Source organism: Thunnus maccoyii, chromosome 13 (genome assembly GCF_910596095.1).
Source record: "Thunnus maccoyii chromosome 13, fThuMac1.1, whole genome shotgun sequence".
Lineage (NCBI taxonomy): Eukaryota > Metazoa > Chordata > Actinopteri > Scombriformes > Scombridae > Thunnus > Thunnus maccoyii.
The window spans coordinates 16,128,704-16,147,950 of record NC_056545.1 but is presented as its reverse complement, the minus strand read 5'-3'; the positions used below and the strand labels follow the sequence as shown (position 1 = coordinate 16,147,950).

Genomic DNA, 19,247 nt, shown 5'->3' with positions numbered 1-19,247 from the left:
ACTCAGTCATTTGTACTTGAGAAAAATTTTTCTAGCTTTGGTAAACACTATTAGAATAATTCATTTTGGAATATTATTGACAGACTTACCAAATTCCTACCTAAATGTTGAAAACATGTCTAAAGCATAAGATGGCTTCATGATGAACTTACTTAAATGATCCATTTCCCTTTCGCTTGGGTAATCTGCTCAGGCAGTCAAATATTTTTACCCATTCTTTTCATGCTACAACAGTGTCCATATGATCAGTAGCCAAAGTTACTGTATACCATTAAATACCAAATTAATAGCACCCACCCAGACAGACTGACTTGAAAGTGAAGTACTTGTGGACAGACTTGAGCCAGTGCTCATTCAGGATTACTTCTACAAGTTTCAGATGAGCTTCGGAGTCCTTCTGCATCCAGAGCTTGTCTTTGTTATCTGTCAGTGGGTTGATGTTTTAATGTCAAGGAGCCCTACTCAACATACTCAACATTGCAGTGGAGGCGACACTTGTAGATAATAACAGCAGCTTACATCTTTGAGTTGGTGAATAAATGTACATATTCCTTGACAGATTGATGTACTTTATTTACATTACATGTATAAAATCAAACAGTATGACTGCACATCATAATGTAACTGAACATCAGTGTGTGTTATGACTTCTTGTCATGCCATACTTTTGAGTGTCCACTATTGAAATTACACATATACAGTTTCAGATTATACTCCATTGGGCACTTATTACACTTACTGAATGTATTTTTATGCCAAAGTTTTTGGATCCATGCCACATGTCGAGTGAGTGATGAACTCTACTGTCTTTTTATTTCCCCTTGGCTGAAATTGTCAACAAAACAAACATAAACAATGTTGGTATCAATAAACATTTCCTGGTCATAATCCAAAACAGTTACATTTATGTCTGATGAATGTTTGGGAACTAATGCTCTTTATTAGCAAGAGCAACAGCAGCAAATGAAACATATACTGTAAGTGCAATATGTCCTACCAAAAAGAGCTGCAATTTGGGCCTGTGCAGAACTCTGAGAGCTTCAGTTCAAAAGTGCTTGTCAAAAATGTGGATGAGCGCCTCCCTCTCCATAATGAAGGAATTTCTCCCAGTTTCTCTCTTGTCCATGTTGACCACGCTGATCATTTCTTTGGTGTCGTGATCCACGCTGGTGTATGTACAATGTGCACAGAAACCAGGACTGTCCATTCGAGCATCACCTGTTAACAGAAAACACAAACAAAAATAGGTTGAGTTAGCCTACTCATTTCTAATTACTATAAATTTGTATTTACAGCCATTGTATTGAAGTACATTGCATTCACTATACAATAAAGTTCATCAAACAAAACAAAAACACAATATACTCTACAACTGACAAATCTAATGGAAAACACAGCTTATGTTATATTTGGTAGAGAGAGAGACAGAGACAAGACAGAGAGATAAATTTTGAATCAGACACCCTGGGTCTATTTGCATTTTAACTTCATACCACAGTCCAACACCAAAACAATGACAACTGCACACAAAGTGCCAAAGCCAAAATGCTTTGACCTTAAATTGAAAAGATTGGAGAGAACTGAAATTAAAAACCAGAATAAGCTTCAATGTTATCAAACACTAAACAGAGAAATTGAACTGGCCAATCCTGAAACCAAACAAAGAAAATTTGTAACAAAATACAGACCTGGGGACCGTAGTCTTGAGATAGAAAAAGAAAGACATTCAAAAACCTGGCTACCCAGAGACTGTGTCATGATTGTGACCTCTTAGAAACAGAGACTGAAATGCATTTCCTTCTCTCATATCCAAAATATGACAAGATAAGGGAAACATATCATCCTAAGTTTGCAGAAATATTCTCACATTTTAATACCCTTTCATAAACACAGAAAATACCAATAATTCTGGGAGAGGCTGAGCAAAACTTGATAGACTCAGCAAACAGTTCTCTGTTTAGGGGCGGCTGAGATTGTCACTACAATGAGAATAGCTGTTCCATGTTAAAGGTCAGTCCACCTTAAGGGAGCCAGGTCAGGTTAGGCTAACTCATTGTCGCTAACTTCAGGGCTAACCCCCTTCATTTTAATCAGCAGGTGGCAAGCAAGACATGGGAACTTGACTTGGGTCTTGTGGTGTTGTAGCATTTATTCACTGACAAATGGCCTCTGTACACACATTGCACTGCTACGTTCACCTGCTATGTTGCCAGCTTCATCGTCACTCTCTCTTTCTCTCTCTCTCTCTCGACTGCACACTCACTACACACACAACCTACGCACGGAGCTATCCCTTAAGGGAACTGCACTACTTTTATAACACTATAGAAAGTTAATTAAAATCGCCTTAATATTGGTGTGGGAAAAAAAGACTCGTCAATCATCGATATACGATCCATTCGCAAATCAGCACAAGCCTCTCAGAAGGCATGGTTGTCACCTTTTGCTGAAAGGTGACAATTTTGCTTCCCTGATACTGGTGAGTTAGCTAGCCAATTCACCTGGTAGCAAGAATAACTGGGCACAAACTTCCTTTCCAATCAACGAAGAGCTGTTTCCTCAGGAGGGCTTTCTTCCACCAGCCACTGTACACCAGCGAAATTAGCATCATCCCTGGCAAAAAGAAACCATTCAGCTGAATATTCGGATATCTAATATGCAACCGTAACTACCATCTATTCAAAAGAAACTAGCCAGCTACCTCTCAGAGGAACTCCTGGAAATGCTTGACAGTAATGGTTGGTGCGGGGGTTGCTTTCCTCTGAGCTTGAAGGGTGTTGATGTGAAGCAGTCTCTCTCATAATGAGGGAAAGACAGATGAACATTATTATCTAATGTTTCATTTCTCAGTCATCCACTTGGCTGTAAAGTTAGCTAGCATTACCGAGTTCATTTTCTGCTATAATTAAGCACATATAACTACAGCTAATATTAGCTACCGAGCTAACAATAAGCTTCGCTCAGATTAAAAACCTTTTAGGTTTTCTCACCAATTGAAGGCCACACTGATATAAATGCGGGTCTTACATGACTCCTCTCTCTTTTTTCCCTGGCAGTTTTCTTTTCTTCTTTCTTTTCTTCAGCAATCTTAATTCACTTGGTGTATTTGGTTGTGTAAGCCCTTCCTGGGAGTGCTGGAATCGGTTTTCATCACTTACAACACCTTTAAAGGTGCTGTAAGTGATATAAGGCTAGCACAGAGAAACCTTCCCTCTTCAGTTGCTGGATGTGAAAACAGCCTTTTAGTGTCAAACATACATCAGTCTGCACAGTGAATCCCGAACATCCAACTGATGCACCAAGAAGAAAAACACATTTTTGAGTGGAGGGGGACTTTAAATCAGAGTTTAGGTTGTGTACGTACAGTATATCAGCAGGATTTTTTGATATCACAACCTGTTTGGAAACTAATTGTAGTCCAGTACACAACTTACTTATTCAAAGAGAGAGAGGGAGAAGCAGAAGAAGAGAAACAAGCAGAGTATTTTTTTAAATGACTTAAAACATGCCTGAAAGGAAACAGTTTAGCATCAGCCTATCAAAAATGTGCTTCTCATATAATAACAAACAGATTATTGCATCCATTTATTCATAACATCCACACCTCTTGTCAACTGCTACTTTGTATCAAAACAAGATCTGCAGTAATGCAACATTATAAAATGAATAAATCTCCACACCAGGTTTAACTCCAGTGTGTGTGAATTCTTCTGGCCAAATATGGTCTGTTTCCTAGTTCTGAAGTCAACACCGGTCACCCACCATCTGTCATTCCAGTCACTCATCTGCCAAATGTTGTTCAGTATTATCTACTTACTGATAACTCTGGCAGGTAACCAACCATTGTTTGGGGATTCTGCTCCATGATTGGTTGGTGGGTAAAACAATCAAAGTCTTTAGTAAATACCAGAAAATATCAGACTGTGACACGTCCTGATGATACAAGGCTTCTTATATATTCACCATCTGTGAGGGAAATGTGGCCTTTTTTCATGAACTGTAGCAGTTTGTGTAGATTAAGTTTTGCATTTTAGAGGTGAAAGGGGTCATCAGGGATCCTGTTTCATAAATGTCAACAATTCTCTCAATTTGTCTGTCACATTTTTTCCTTTGCCCTCCCATCCATCTTTCTAGCGGCCTTGCATCTCTGCTCTGAATTACTCGTTTCCATTCCTGTTATCTGCTCTTGTGAGGCTAATTTCTGCCTTGACCAGATGAGCTGCACCTATTTTCTGTAAATGCTGTGTTAGTCTCACCTAAGCAAAATGTATGCAACACAGAGACATTAATAACTCTTCTCTGTCTAGCTCTCCTGCTCACCTTGCAAGGATAGGTCATTCGAAGAAATGATGGACAGGTGATCTGTGCCGGGCTGCAGTGACCTCTATAACCTTTTAATGACCTTTCACAGCCTTCGGACCAGCCGATTAGTGTCTACGCCGTCCCTCTCTGATTAGCCTGGAAATTGTAGCTATTTGGACGACCTTTTCAGCTGAAAGGTCCACTCCCGACTCCGCTTTCCCTTTTCAAACACTTGTACTTCTTTTCGACTGCCTTCATTTACAGCAGTGCTCAACTCCGCACACATATACTACACACAAAATCCAACACTCCACCTCAAGCAGCACATCTCCCATCTCCCCTTTTTGCTTCTGAAGGGTAACATGATGAGGCTTATCGACCCCTGTGTTGTTAACCACAGCAAATTTGTAGTTGTGTTCTCCTACGTTTCACTGTGTCCTCGGTGTGGACTCCAGCCTAAGTATATTCTAATTACTCTTCAGTTTCTGTGGCTGCTCTCACGTCATATAAACTCCTTCACTTGCCTTATTTCTTTGCATTTTTTTATTACAGTATGTATCATATTGCTGACCCTGAAAGCCACAATTCCAGCACCATTATATGACATGTAATTCCAGAAACCACAAAGAGGCTGTGAGTCACTTTGTGAGACAACTAGGGGAAGCAGGAATGCAGCATTTTTATCAAACAGACAAAAAGAGAGGGTGGTCAGACAATACTGAAAGACCACCGACAGAGCTCACAGTGGAACTTTGTCCTCTGTGGTCAATCGACAGCTCAGTCAGACTTAATTTCAGGCAGTAACAATGCCACAGCTGCAGATGGAAATGTTCAATAGATTAAATAAAGCATTTACCATAGGCTAGATTATAAACCGTCAGCAGTGCCTGCCCACACACTGCATTTATTCCTCCGAGACTCCACCCAAATGAAGGAGTTATTTTATCTCCCCAATCCATATCTTTCACTTGTCCTATCGTTTATCTTTCTCTCCCTGTTGTATTTTATCGCTGTCTATCTTGTTTTACAGGGTTTGGGGAAATGAGATACAGAGAGAGAGAGTGAGTGAGTGAGGAAGACAAAGCAGTGTGTTTACTATGGAGCAATCTGCATCTGTTGGTCCCTGTGGGAGAGCCTGTTGGCCTTCACCTTGAGGTGTGCACATACAGGCAAACGTGCTCTTGCTCACACATTCAAACATGCACAAGTGATTTGAGTGGTTGCAGAGGACAAAAGGGGGCATAAAACACTGCAAGCCTAAATCTTAAATGCCTATAAATGTCAATTATTATTTCCTTGAGTAATTTCTTAACTGTATGGGTTTGGTTTTACAAAAGCACATGCCATTTATGACTTAATATGTTAAAAGGATAGATGATGTTGTCATCTAACATCAATAATATTCTGTATATTATTGTTTGTTTTCTAATGCTTTCTCTCTGGGATCAGTAGAGTTAATCTTATCTTATTCCAAGTGAGTGTTACCATTATCTAAGTATTTTATTAAGTATTTTAATTATTTATATCTCTTTTTCTTTGAGACTCATTTTGAGTTTATGCTTGTAATATCACCCTTCATCTTTTATGTGCACATGTTGGCTACATTTGCTCCAACCTTTCTGTAGCACTTGGTAAAAACAGTGCTTGCGGGGTGGGGCAACTGTGTCACCATTAAAGAGGAAGCAGAAAAAAACACTACTGGACGATGCTATTATCTTACTGCAAGAAAACATTTGTAAGCTGAGTACATCACCCACCACAGGGCACGGTGCTTTCTTTGCCAAGAGACTATTCGGCCCCTCACTGCACCATGCATTTATTTTACTCATAAATAGCAAAATATCACAGACCAGAGCAAACAACCATAATTCATAAAATTCCCATCTCCCTCCAGTAATTAGCCTCCCCCAACATTTCCTCCTCGGCAAGTACTTACAGAATGCAGTGCTGTCTCACAAATTGTTTTAAACTGTGCATCTCATCCTTAACATTCAATGTTTTCAAATGTAAAACTTCCTACATAATAAGATAATTGTCTTCACTCAAACATTTTAGCAATAATAAGCTTCATGAATAATTCAAAAGCAGAGAGATACATAAATAACGTTTAATTGAATACCACAGGGAAATTACGAGCCAACAACACCAACAAAACATATACTAACCTCCCAGTGATAACCTTTCTGTTTTCATTACACATTGTTTTGTTATTTTCTTGAGATATTATAAAATTTAAGTTGTAGATAAGGAACCTAATGAACTTCTGAACTGATGCTCTTGCTGAACAGTATTTTACTATTATAATTAATTATTTATTTTAAATAGACTTATGGAACAAAAATGTATTCCCAAAGGGGCAGAAAATGTTTTGGCTGTGCAACAAATTTGTTTGGTGCAAGAACTTGCAAATCAGATTTACATATTACCTTGTGAATTTTAAATTGCCACAAGCTGTTAAAATCTCCCCTGTGTTTTTTTTTTCTTTTTTTTTTTTTTGGTGTATTAAGCAGTTTTGTTTCTTGTTTTTTGTTTAAGTGGCAGGTATTTGAGATGATAGTTGGAAGCATTGTCATTCGAGATCCACAAGCTAACATGAAGCTATTTATGTAAAAGCTCTGAAATGTAAACATAAACATAATCATCAGTTGTTAAAGGAATAGTTGGACATTTTAGGAAATACATGTATTTGCTTTCATGGCAAGAGTTCATTAAATATGAAGCCACGAGTAGATTAGCTTAGCGGGTGGAAACAGGTAGAAACAGCTAGCCTGGATCTGTCCAAATGTAAACAAATGTGCCCACTGTGCCCAATGTCAAACTATTTCTTTCAGGAACATACTCAGCCATGTAATTTACCTTGATCAGTGTAATGTATGGGGCAAAAAAAACACCACTGATCACAACAAGCTGATGCTGCAAAGTGAAATAAATGTATGGCAATGAATCAATAAGGGAAAAAATATTAAATAGGGTTGACATGAAAAAGAGTGACAGACAGAAGCACAGTGTTGAGAGAAGTCTAGGGACTACATATCAGGTGTTATTAGGTGCATAGAGACTCTGAGGAAGAGAGAGGAGTGCTGAGTGAGCTAAACTGTGCTGTCTTTAGGCTTCTCTTTTGTCAGTTGTATTGACCCGGTGGCACTGGCACCTGATCTGCATCACATTTAATGTAATCAACGCTGTGTTTTCTGTCTAGAGTACACTGTGAATACAGATAGCTGAGAGAATGCAACAACCAAAAGCACTCCGGGTGGAGTCTAGAGATGGTGGAGCGTAGCAGTTAAAACCTTCAGCAGTGAACTACACAAGCCCCCCCGGGCCAAAGACTGAGTCCTTACTGTTCCCTTTCCTCATTGTTGTCCCATATTTTTCATTTTTCTGTCATAAAGTCAACTGTCTCTCAATTAAGAATAAGACCAGGCAACCTTAGTTCAGTCAGAGCAGGGAAAGAGCCTGTGGGGAACATTGACTCATGATTTCTTCCCAAAAACAGCACTGGACTCTCTTTTAAAATAGGTCTCTTTTAAAATAAAAGTCCAAATCAAGTCACACATCTTCATGAGCAAAGAATAAGAATAAAAGCAAAGAACTACCAGCAAAATATACATTAAGTATCAAAAGTAAAAAGTAGCCTACTCATAATGCAGAATAGCGCCTTTCAGAGTGAATATTAGTGTGTTTGCAGCATTTAATGTAGCTGATCAATGTGAGGTGAGGTGTTAGCAAATAAGGTGATAATATGTCAATTTTGCCTGTTAACACACCCAGTATTTAAGCCAGCAGACAACAAGCAACATTAGCATTCAATTAGAGGTATAGTTCTGGCTAATGGCAAATGTAAGTCTAATATTCACTCTCCTTTTTGCTCTGTTTTTGGTCTCCACCAACTCCTGAGGAAATTATTTGATTCTTACCTGCTAAATATTCAGCTATGTTCACCAGCTAGTCTCTAATTTTGTCTGTCTGCGGTTTGGTGCTGAGTAGGTAGCATACAGACGGTTTATCACAGCCTTCTTCAATGAAAACAGCTACCTTGTACAGCTGGAAGAGAGGTTAAAAAGAGCAGTGAAAGTGAAACAAAACAATAAGCTGAAAGACACTAAAAAGCACAAAAGGTGGTTGGAAACAGGAAATGAGCCCCAGCCCCCTTCCTACATGGACTTTGTCACTTTATAATTATGTCACCTGTTTTGCTCCTTTGCTACTGTCATAATTACCACGGCTGCTAGAAGACTTTGTCACTTGAAAGTACATACATGTTGTTTGGGGACACTTGCTTCCCTAACCTTAAGCATGTGGTTATTATTGAAGCCATGACAATAATGGTCCCTTGACTTTAAAAAAGCAGTCATTTTAACCCAAGCCATGACCATTCCCTAAACCTGGGTTGTTTTTGTCCCTAAACCTAACCAAACTTAACCTTAGTATTGTCATATCATAAAGCATATTTATTTTTCAATGATGATTTGTGACAGTTTTGGAAGGCACAGACAAATGAAAATGCTTCTATGTGTCAAAAGCCAAGTCAGCAACATCTCTATGCAGTCATATAATGCATGACCACCCAAAACTTTCCCACAATACAGAAAATACTTGTGAACTTTCGGGTTTTCGTGAGCCAAGACGCTTTAAAAATCACTTAAAAGAACATTACTCTCAACACAGGAACCAGAGACGATATTAATAATATCAATGGCAATCTACCTCCTCAAATAAATAAAATATCTCAAGGCTTTTTACTCATTCCCAAAGGGAATCAGCACAACATCTGATGGAATATTGGAAGCTACATGCTTCATCTTGCACATGCATGTTTCAACATTTGGAAGTCAGTCAGTCAGCAGAGTCATTTAGTCTTCATGGCCAGTCTTTTTGGCAGTCAGTTAATAAATTTGGTAGTGTAATGGTTCAACAGGGGCACACAGGTACTTACTACTTAAAGGATTTTTCTTTCAACAACTTGGATACTATTTGTGTTGTGTCCATGATACGTATGAGCAATAATAACTCATCAAGTTATTGATTAGTTATTGCCCCCCATCCCCACCCCCACCCCCCCAGAAAAAAAAAGAAACAACTGTTGACAGGTTTACAGCCTTTTCTTTGTTGATTCTTTGTTGTAGAGATGTTCTAGCATTCTCAGATCTCAGCAATTACTTTGATTTCCAGTGCATTATTGATGTTGAAATACAAACATAAGGTACAGTTTATAATAACTCCCACCACTCTCATCAGAGTTGTTTCCAGATGCAGCAGGCAACTGTTGTGCTACCTGCTCAGCACCAAATGGCAGACAAAATGATCAACTAGCTGTTCAACGTAGTGGAGCATTCAGCGACCAAAGAGCCAGATATTACCCTCAGGAATTGTTAGAGACCGAAAATCAGAGCTGAAATAGAGTGAATATTGGACTTAGATTTGCCAGGTGGCCAGGAACACAACTCAAAATGAATGCTAATGTTGCTCCATATCAACAGGGTGTGTAAAGGGTTTGTAACTTGTTTTTGCTGCCCCTAATTGGCCAAAAGGTTTAAGCAGATTGGCTGTGGTACTACGTGTGTACTATGACTGTTTTTACAATGTGGTATCTCTACTTTTACTCTGTAAAGCCTCTGAAAACTTCAAATACTAGGTTTGATAGACACAATTGTCACTATGTACTTAGTATCACTGGTATTACTGGAGAAAGAAAAAGGAGGTAGGAATATGCGCTCTCTCTCTCACTGTCTCTCTGTCTTTCTTTCTCTGTCTCTCTCTCTCTTTCACTCTTTTGTTTTATAACCATCTAACCCAATCTGATTGCAAATAATGAGTGTGATTACTTTAGAAGCTGCTAATAACTGTAGCTAATCCCCCCTCTGCCCCCTTTCATTTCATCTCCCGCCGCTCCTCCTGCATCACTCCACGCATCTCTCAGCTTTCTGACTTTGCATGCCATTATTACTGGATGTGCGGCCCCTGAATCCACAACCCCCCACCACCACCCCCTCGCCATCACCTATTATCCATCACTAATGACAGGAGGCAATGTTGTAAATGTTCTACTTGAAGTGGAATTAGTTGTGGTGTGTGTGTGTGTGTGTGTTGTAACAGGAGGTGTGTTAATGTTATGCTGCTCTCTAAATGGGAGTGCTGCACATCAACCACACCTGAGTGGGAGTCCTGTTGCTGACCTGTAAATGACAATTTGTCCCGCCACCACAGCAATGAAAATGACGTTTCACTCGGGAACATTTTAACCTTTCATCAAAGTTAAGGAGAAGTCTGTCTTTCTTTTCACAATCGGCATTCGCTTCCTTTTTCTTACGATAACTATAAACAAAGCAAAAAGGACACAGAGCTGCAACCACATTACCTAGAGTACATTTTATTGGTAGTTTTAGATGAGGTTTTCAAAATGAAGGTTAAAAGGTGGTGCTGACTAGAGGTCCCCAGAGCAGCCAGTGTAGTAAATGAATTGCTATAGAGTTATGTACACTACAAATGTAAATGTTCTGCCAAGGTGAAAGATAGCTGATCTCAGGCTTCTTGGTATTCTCATTAATTGAGATCAGTTGGGGAGTCCCATCTGTGTATACCGATACCAATATTTCTTTTTGAAATATAATCTATATTATTGTTGTTAATTAAAATCTCGGATATGCCACAAGCTCTCGTGCTAGAACATATTTGATTCTCATGAGTAATGTGAGTAAAGTAATAAACAAAGCTATGTCGAACCAGCAGGTATACAATACATAAATACATGTTGAGCCTGTATGTATGTGCGTGTTTGTTGGCAGGTTATTGGGTGAGATATGTGTTGGTGTTGGTGAATGAATGTGATAAGAGTGTGAAAAAGGGGATGCAAAGCAATACTTCAAAGAGGAAAAGTGTGCAGAGTCACATCGATAAACCTTCTCTCAAGGTTATCACTGTTTCCACACTGTCTTCCCTTTCTCTCTGCGCATGCTGCACTCTGATAACGTAAATTAAAGCTACATAACGAGCAATGGATACACAAGTGTACTGACACATGTAAAAGCACAAACTGAACCTGCTCCTATTCTACTGGGTGAACTTGCTCATACAAGAATTGCATAAGACCTAAGTTAAAAGGTTACAAAGGCAGCCTTCACTCACAAATGAAAAAAACACCTCAAGCTGCAATATTTAAAAACAGTTTCCATTTTTATTCTACGACTGGCCTATAAAGTGATTTGTGCTCAAATGCAAAAGGACACTGAGTTGAATCATCACTGCAAACATCCATTACGAAGACTCCCACTTTTACAGTATAGGAGCAATCAAAGCAAAGAAATCACATTAATTTAAACATCTTGGTGTGTTACTCCTTTATTTGTGGGAGAAAGCACGAGTGTGTATATGCACAATAATCTACACAAAGTGCAGATACATATAGATGTGGTGCGTGGGTGCCATGTCCACTTATTGTTTTGCTTAAGTTTCCCTTTTGATTTTGGATTGAATATATGTTGCCCCTTTGCCTGACTTGTTTGTCTTAGACACACATACATACACACTTTAAACCTCCTCACTCCCTTACCCTCTTGCTCCCCTTTGTCTGATTTACAGCAAGAATATTATAATATTTCTGTTCCTCATAAATCACTGTGACAGCGAAGGGCCACATTACACCTGAGTATAGGAACTCCCCACTTTGTTTCGTCTTTCCTATCTTTTTATCGCACCCCATCTTATTTGCAATCTCTTTCTCTCTCTCTCTCTATTCCTCCCTCAGGGACTGACACATGGCTCCTCATCAGTGCTGAAGAACATCAACAGCAGCCTTGTCCCCTGGGTGTGTTTTTTAACTCTCCCTAATTGGCATGTGCACCATGATACAACAGTAAGCCTGTGTGCGCTCTCCTCTCACAGCAACAAAAGACCTTTTGTAAACCTAACTAGCACAGCCTATATGTGACACCTATCTAAAACTAGTGTCATATCCTTAAGGATAAAATATAGTGAAAGAAAATCACAGAGATCCTGAGAGGAGACAGTCATTGAAAACAGTCTCTCATTTGGGAGCTGCCTTGCCTTGAAGTAAGCCCAGAGACCACATCTATTAAACAGTTGGGTCATCCCTGCCTAACTACCAGGTCCCTGCTGGATGATCACTAACCCAGTGCCTTTGGATAACATGTACACTCACCACAGGAACACCTGTGCAATCCAATGCCATCCAATAAAACAGGTCTGCCATAAATTCTACTTTGTTGACATTCTCAGAAAGGTGAAAATTTTAGTTTATGTTTATTATTGAGGTTGTAGTGGGTGGTGGAGGTGTACTGGAGTGAATTATATTGAAAAGTGTTCCTAATTTTTTGTCCACCCTATTAACATACATGAGGGGGGACGCAGATATGGTTACGGTTTGGTTAGGTTTAGGTACAAAAACAACTTAGGGAAAGATTGTTTAAGGTTAGGGATGATTGTGGTCATGTTTAAAAGAAATCAGTGTTGACTGTCGATAGGAATCAGGAAGCAAACACTCAAAGTCTGATGTTTTGTTGACCCATCCAACCGCCTCCGCCACCTCCTACTGAGGACTTTATCACTCTATAACAATGTCACACTGTTTACTCTTTTATTATTCATTGTTCTTACAATGGTTGTATCACTTGAACCTAAATATATGTCGTTTTGGGGTATTTCCTAGGAGGACAGACTTGTGTGGTCCTTCATTATAATATAAGAAATTTGGGGAATCTAATAGTAGAACTCAACTTTGTCACAGGCCTGTTTCAGCCTCTCTTTTTTTTAACTCAGAAATGTTGTAGGTAAAACCCAGCGGGTTATTAAGGAGCTCTGATAAGGTTTCAAGAAAATCTGTGAAAAACTTTTTCTGCGCCTCTCCTGCAAGCCTCTATTAAGTTTCCCATTTTCTCAAGACAACTGAAATATCAGAAGACCTTTCACCAGAAGAGAGACAGACGTGTCTTTCTTCATTGGCTCTGTGAAAGCACTGACAAAGTACTTCTGTTCATCTCTTCAATCTTCATCTTCAATGTCTTTCTTTCTCCCTCCCTCTGGACACTTATCCTGCTGCAGCCTCCTCTTATGAGCTGGAGAAAATACACTACACAACCCAAATGCCCTAATATACAGTCCTCCACAAGTTCAGAGTCATTTGTCTCTCTGAGTGTTGGGCCTTTTTCCAAAGACAACAGATGCACCTTTTTTGAGAAGATCAGCAACCCTGTGCTCCAGTCATTGCTGACAGATGAGTTTGGGACTGGGTTAATGTTTTATAACATATGCAGCAGTTGGGCTTCAATTACTTGATCTTGAAATATCTGTAACATAAAATGAAATAATTGAGCAGCATGTGAAGCAGATGATGGTTGAGGGTAAAAAGTGGGATTTCCCACGTTCAGTGTTTGATTCCCCGTGCGTCTGATCATAAAATTTAATTTCTGGTGGCGACACGGTTTATCCCCCCCTTCTAGACTTTTATCAATTTGATCTCTTTGATCTATTTTTTAATGAAAGCCTGCAGCCAAAAGCATCAGGACCACTTGCAATCCATTGAAGTTCAGCTAGATCTGCAGCAGCCAATGGACTGTGAATTTGAACAGCAATGCATCAGTGCATCATTTCAAAACATACACCAGAGAGTAGTGTGCAACTTTCTACACATCAATACAGAGATTTTCTCCTTCCCAGAATAATTTAAGATAGAGCATGATTTCACTTTTTTTAGCCTGATCCTCTCTACTAGCACCATCTCTTATCCTTGTTACTTACAGTATATGACTGAGTGAAGTGTGCCGTTCCTACTGGTTGAGTCACATAGTACAATTCGTTCCTAAAAATTAACTGCTGAGATCACAGGGAGTTTCTCCTGCATGACTCAATCAGAATCACAATGCTGCTTTAAATAAATACTAGTAGCTCTTCAATTTTCAAGGCCGATAAGAAGGAGTAGTCAGTGAGTCAATGGGTAAGCTCCAGCATCATTTATATCTGTAACCACTTTGGGAGCAGCGAGGTGTGAGTCTGCTCATTCAAAGCATTGAAAGCATCATCTAAAGGAAAGGATAAGAGGCTTTGGAACACACTGTACTGTACGGCGCTGAGAGCAGCGTCATATAGTTAAAGGACTACTCCAAAAACGACTTCATTGGAGGGGACTACAGATCAGCTCCAGTCTGTCCATCTTTCACACATAATATCTTTGTATTTTAATGAAACTTAAGGGAATGATGGATCCACCCTGCTTAATTCTTAAGTTGGGCTCTACAATAACCGCAGTTTTCCAAAACAATGATCTCACATAGATAAGCCCAGTGGGGAGCACATTGGGGATATTAATTACGATGCTCATGTGTCACATCCCAAACACCACACATTGGACAAAACGTGATTTCATGAATGAAAACATGTGAATCAAAACACGTGGATTACACCGTGTTTGATTTTGACAAAACATGGGGTTGTTTTGTCAAAACACAAGTCAATGTTGCTGCAAAGAGGATTCTGCAGTCACCACTTCAGATCAAAAAACATAATAACAGATTAAACTTATTAAGCACTTCAGGAGATGTTTGGAAAGAGTGACATACATGGAAGCCTGAGTGGTTGCTGAATCAGGAAGTTGTCTGAGACTATGTCTTATTATTTAATAAAAGAATGATAATGGCGTCACATATTGAGTGAAACTGACATTTTCAGTTGCAGGAAGTGACATCTCCAACTTCTGCGGCTTCACCTGTCAGCTGTCAAGGCTGCATTACAACTAAACAGCCTTCTATCACGCTGTTTTTGCAATATGCTTACCATATTAAGAACCACAGCGGTGTCTTCCTGAATAGAACTTAACACATGAAGATAAACACTTTGAATAAGCGTGAAGATGCATTTTTTTTGGATCGTCTATCTGCTTTTTCTCCGAGGGCATTCACGTTGTGTATGGCCTACATTGCCAGCTCCGGTGAGGATCCGGAGCAGACAGGGCATTCGTCATACTCTTCGCTGTCCTCCTTTATGTGCTCACAGACTTCACAGATAGCACGGCAGAATGACAGGGGTTTCTAATAATGTCACTGCAGAGGACAGCGGCACAGATCTTCCGCTGGAGGACGCAACCTGCAGGACGCTCTCTGAACATGACTGCTCTCCCTATTTTGGTTCTTGGCTCTGGCTGTGAAGCTTAACCTGCGTGTGCTCATGTCTGCTTCAGATCACGCTGCACCATCGCTGTTCAGCTGCCGGCTTTAAAGTGAGAATAATCACAGGATTCACTTGTCACAGATATTGTAATTCTCAATCTGTGGGGTGGATCTGCTGTTTTTAATTTGAATAGTTTCATTTCTAATTAGAGTGTAATTACAGTATTATGCATGACTCCAATCTTGTTCATTATTCTATGAAATTACTTGATGTGGACTTTCTCATATACTCGTACACACAGGTAGGTTCAGCTTGCTGGTAGTATTTTGCTACCATGCAAGCGTGAGGGCCGCTAAATCCTGAACCTATGGTGCACCACTGCCCCCTTGTGCACTGCAGTACAACATGAAGGGAGACCCCATTTCACCTCACAGCCATAGTGCCACACTGTCACAAACCATTTTACATATACAAATACACATCACAAAGACAATGCATGATAAACTCAAGGTGTTACACAATCTCACTTCTTCTTTGTTTCTGTGGGAAATTATTTTCACATTTTGGTAGATGGAATTGCTCCTGGAATTTGAATCAGTCATACTGTATTCAAACCCTTTATCATTTGTTTGAGTTTGAGCTGATCCATTATGAAACCTTATAATATATATATATATGTATGTTTTATATTTATATATATATATTGTGTGAGTGTCAAGATTGAACAGATATGTATAACAGATATGATTTTACAAATCTTGTTTGTTAGGATTTGTACTAATCAAAATAAGCACCATAGTATAAGTGTTGAGTTTTTCTTATTCAAAATTTAGCAAAACAGTTGTCACAAAAATTGTATCAAAAATGAATAAATCAAACTTCAAAAAGTCATTACAATCAGTAATTTAGACTTAATTAAACTGCTATGTCATGTCACAAGTTGACTTCTGGTTTCAGCTGTCACAGTTAATGTTTTGCATCTGGGTAAACATTACAGCCTCATGTTATATTTGCAGACTAATTATGGACAATTTGGAAATGTTGCTAACATTTGTTATTTGTTTGGTATTTTTACTCAAAACTAGGTAAAATATTTGTCACAAAACTTGCATCAGAATGAATAAATCAAACTTTAAAAAGTCATGAAAATCAGTAATTTAGACTTAATTAAACAGCTATAAAAAAGTATCCAAGATTCAACATTCATACCACAGGTTCTGGTTCCTGTTGTCACAGTTAATGTTCTGCAGTCTTTCAGTATATATTATGGCCTCATGTTATATTTATAGAGTAATTATGCTCATTATGTTCATTGTGACAAAGGTTGTGTATTATATGCTACAATTAAGATGATAAACATTAAGTTATTGATTTGCTTGTTGTGTTAAAGGCTCCTTTTGACATGTTGTTAGTTATTTGTTATATATTATGATATAATGCCACATGTCATGATAATGTTTTTTTTTGTGTGGTATGATCCACATTAATACTTGGGATGCTGAGTTTTGAATAACAGGAAATGTCTTAAGTGTGGAGATGGGACAGCCAGGGAGTAATGTGTTGCAGCAGCCCATTCTGGAAGGAATTAAAAATAAATAAAAAAAATGAGAAAGGAGATCAGTTTGTCTACACCGTTAACGGTCTCTCACTCTCTCTCACTCCCTCTCTCTCTCTCTGCCTCCCCGGTGGATCGCCACATGGCTCCGCACCAGTGCTGGAGAACATCAACAGCAGCTTTGTCCCTTGGGTGTGTGTTTTTTTTTTTTCCTCAGTCTCCCTAATTAGCATGTGCGTCATGGGGCAAATCAACACGTGCGCTTTCTCAGCAACAAAAGACCTTTACTAAACCTAATTGACGAGAGCCTGTATGTGAGGCCACTCCAAAAACTGGAACAAAATCATCAAAGAAAACAACCTTGTTGACAGAGACCCTGAGAGGAGACAGAAGCGGTGAAAACAGTCTCTCTGAATCAGAAGCTTGCCATGCCTTGAGGCCACACCTACAAAACAGCCGGTGTCCTCCCTGCTGTACCACGTCCCAGCTGGGTAAACCCTGACCCAGAGCACTTCCATAATACACAAATACTCACAGGATATCTCAATAAACATCTTTGTAGGTGCACCCTGCAGCCACATGAACTATTTTTTTTTTATTTTTATCAGTGAAAAGTTACATACTGTATGTTAAAGATGAGTTAACAGAAAAGGATGCAACAATACCACATTAATAAAACAACATTGTGTGTACATTTTACGTCCAGGGATTGTAGGAAAAGAAGCTCCAGGAAGGTCAAACCTGATTTAACTTTTTGTTTTTCTTTTAACTTTTTTTTTTCTTTCTTCCATTTTCCCCTGAAAACACTAAGCTTTTATGCCTGTCACTGCTTTGGGCCATCCTCAAAAACCCTCAGGAGGACTGGCTAAATGCCAACCCCTGCATATCACTCCTGAGTGAGAATACAGTGTTTTGGATATTGCCTTCATACTGTATGTTTGTCAAAGAGAATCTGGATCAAAGATAATGCCTTTATTTCTGACAGGGTCCTTTGGGAGATCTGTGCCGCCACTGAAGTTGAAAGAGAGTCTGATAAGTGAGTTTCCTGTGGCCTAGAATTAGTATTTCACTTTTATCAGTGTTGAAAATAAAGTTCTTTCTTTTTGTGCGTGTGTGTATGTGTGTTTTTGCAGAGAGCTCAAAGATTTAAGCACTCAAAAGCTTTCATGATTTTTACAGTAGCTGCTTTCTATCACCTAGCTTTTCTGAGATGTCACAGCAATAGATATTCTCATCAGTGTTTTTAGGGGTCAGCCTCACGCCAGCAAGCAATGAGTCCATCTTTGTTTGATAAGCGTGAGCTACCCCAGAAACTCAGCCACACGCGGTGTCCATAAGTAGAACATCAGTCAGCCAGTACCGTGCATCTGCCATAAATGTGAGGGCTCCCTGCAAATGTGAGGAAGGAAGAATTTTGTTGTACAGTATCCCTGTTTTCCAGAAACACATGCTTAGGTTCATTAGAGTGGAAAACAGTTTGGCTCATATAAGCCACTTTGAACCCTTAACTTGGAGCTCCCTGTAAGTCCTGGGTTAATAAGTAATAAAAACAAGGTTGCACCAGACAAAGTCCTCTGCTTTGCACTGTAGAAATAAGTCAGTTTTTCCTGCCATGCTCCTACAGCTGTACAACCTTTTCTTTGTAAAACCACATACTCTGATCAAAATCGTCATACCATCCAGTCAGAACTATTTTAAGTTTCAGTGAGAACACTGCAGCTCAGATAGGCAGCATTCTTGTTTGTAGACTCTGGCTGAGGCCAAGAATAATTTTGATGAGCGATAACTCTGTTAATCATTTTTTCAATTTAGGTTTTTTTCGCCTCAAAAATAATTTCCATCAGAAGTTTTATCCCGGCGCCCAATCTACCATTTGTGAAAGTGTAACACTGCAATGTTTGACATTCTTTTTGTGATAATGGACAAAAATTAATGTATTATCAAAATTCTACTGGATTAATTTTCCCTCGGTTAATTAATCAATTAATCATTTGAGAAGTAGTAGACACTGTAAAAAACACGAATATCTGAATAATTCAGACCAGAACAGAAATAGATGAAAGAACGAAGAGTTTCTTCTCTTATCAATGTCATAGATTTGACTGTCAACACGTCAGAAATGATTAAATTTAAACCTGCCCAAACAAGGTAATTTTACTGTATCTTAACTTTCAGTCACACTATGCAGTATTTATTGACAAATCTGAGTCTCTGAATGCAGGATGACCACCACTCCACCCAGCTAAGTCTTTGTAAGGTGCTGGAAGCATCA

The 19,247-nt window shown here is 39.1% G+C and overlaps 1 long non-coding RNA gene across 2 annotated transcripts; it reads right to left on the bottom strand.

Moving 5' to 3' along the window:
• Window positions 1-753: 753 nt before the first annotated feature.
• LOC121910694 lies at window positions 754-3,248 on the bottom strand. Of its 2 annotated transcripts, XR_006099712.1 has the most exons (4): window positions 2,702-3,248; window positions 2,502-2,613; window positions 998-1,218; window positions 754-825 (listed from the first exon to the last, which is right to left on the bottom strand). It is a non-coding gene; the product is annotated as an uncharacterized LOC121910694 (long non-coding RNA). The 2 variants fall into 2 exon arrangements; XR_006099713.1 differs by having other exon boundaries at window positions 754-1,218.
• Between the last annotated feature and the right edge of the window lie 15,999 nt (window positions 3,249-19,247).